Source organism: Plectropomus leopardus, unplaced genomic scaffold, assembly GCF_008729295.1.
Source record: "Plectropomus leopardus isolate mb unplaced genomic scaffold, YSFRI_Pleo_2.0 unplaced_scaffold7486, whole genome shotgun sequence".
Lineage (NCBI taxonomy): Eukaryota > Metazoa > Chordata > Actinopteri > Perciformes > Serranidae > Plectropomus > Plectropomus leopardus.
In genome coordinates this window covers 92-1732 of record NW_024682428.1, presented here as the reverse complement: position 1 = coordinate 1732, position 1641 = coordinate 92, and the positions used below count along the sequence as shown (strand labels likewise).

Sequence of the window (1641 nt, the reverse complement as noted above, 5' to 3'; positions counted from 1 at the left end):
GCAGCACTTCATCTTATTTATATAAAATTTTATCCTGAGGGACATCTTTTTTTTTCACAGACTGTCTAATGTATTTCTCTCAGATCTAAAAGTTAATTACGTAAAAGTTACCAAATGTTTAAAGCAGCATTACTGTGCTTTTGATTTTGTATTGCATTTAATAATGCATTTTAATTGTTTTGTATTTGCTAACATTTTTATCATGTATTATGACATGTTTAGTACTATGATGATGATTATTAAACAATGCATATTTGATTCCTTTCATATTAAGATGATACTGAAGCCAATCAATTGTGTAAAAATCTTGGGTGTGGTGAGTCCATATCCAACAAACCCAAACTGGATTCTACAGTACTGACTCGTTTCAAAGACTCAGACAAGATGAAGGTCGAGTGTAATGGCATTAAACAAGTAAATCATCTGTGGCAGTGTGTCACCGGGTTATCAGAACAATGCCGAAGTCCTGCTTCTGTCACATGCAAAGGTAAAACACATCTTCACATGCATATGGTCACAAAGTTTACTCAAGTGTTTGAACACATCAGTGACTTAAGAAAATGGTTCATAAACAGAGTATAAGAGACTGCAACTCCAAGGAGACAATTCCAACGTGTGTTCTGGGCAGCTGCAAGAAGAGGAGGGTCTCGAATGGAAAAATGTTACAAAAAACAAAATCAGTTCTGATATGTGCCAGAATATGCACTGTGGTAAACAGGTCTATTCATCTGACAATGGCATACTGAACTGCTCAGGTAAGTCAGCTAATTAATATTCAACCATATTTTCCATACTAAGCAACTTTAAAGTAACCATTTTGTTGTATTGTCAGATCAAAAGAACTCTTTTAATCATGATCTTGTTTTGTCTTACGGATCATTTTTTCAGTGGTCAAAGTTATTGATCAAAAGAGTCTTTCTTTTTCACTCACCCACTAAGTTGAGCCACTTGAAAAATCAAAATCATGAAAATGAGAACAACTTCCATCATTTTTATTTCCCACAGACAATGTCACAGTGGTTCTGATGGACAACAATGAACCCAGCAAGTGCTATGGTAAAGTGTATGTCAAAGTGAATAATAAAAGTCATCCCGTGTGTGCCTCCTCTTGGGAACTAAAGGACGCTCAAGTGGTTTGTAGCGCTCTTAAGTGCGGGAAAGTAAGTTTTCAGTATCATATTTCAGTTGAACAAATGAAAGAAGTCGATATAACTTTGACAATTACAGGAAAATGCCAAAATGTATCAGTGGCACAAGTAAACAAAGAGTCATAAAATCAACAAACTGACCCCATCAAGTTAGTTACACGAAAATGTCCTAAGTTTGCTAATATTGCCAAACATTAGCCACATTAACCCTTTGAAACCAGAGTAACTTGGCTGGCTTGATTTCTTTAAAAACATGGGGAGAAAGAAGAAGACAAAAGAAGCAACAAAATGGAAATTACAAGAAAGTGACCTGATTTGATTTTTTAAGTAATTTCAAGTCTGTAATTATATTAATTATACATACAGTTTTCCCTAGCTTTTTTTCTTTTCTTTGACATTTTTTCCCTCCCTAATTTTTCAAGAAGATTATTTATAGTATCTTAGCTTTGAAAAGAAAAAAGAAAACAAAGGGAGAAGATTATCATGCCCCCAA

The 1641-nt window shown here is 34.3% G+C and overlaps 1 long non-coding RNA gene across 1 annotated transcript; it reads left to right on the top strand.

The window, feature by feature from the left end:
* Positions 1-279: 279 nt before the first annotated feature.
* LOC121940107 lies at positions 280-1423 on the top strand. Its single transcript, XR_006105574.1, has 3 exons — positions 280-487; positions 576-755; positions 1006-1423. It is a non-coding gene; the product is annotated as an uncharacterized LOC121940107 (long non-coding RNA).
* Positions 1424-1641: the final 218 nt, after the last annotated feature.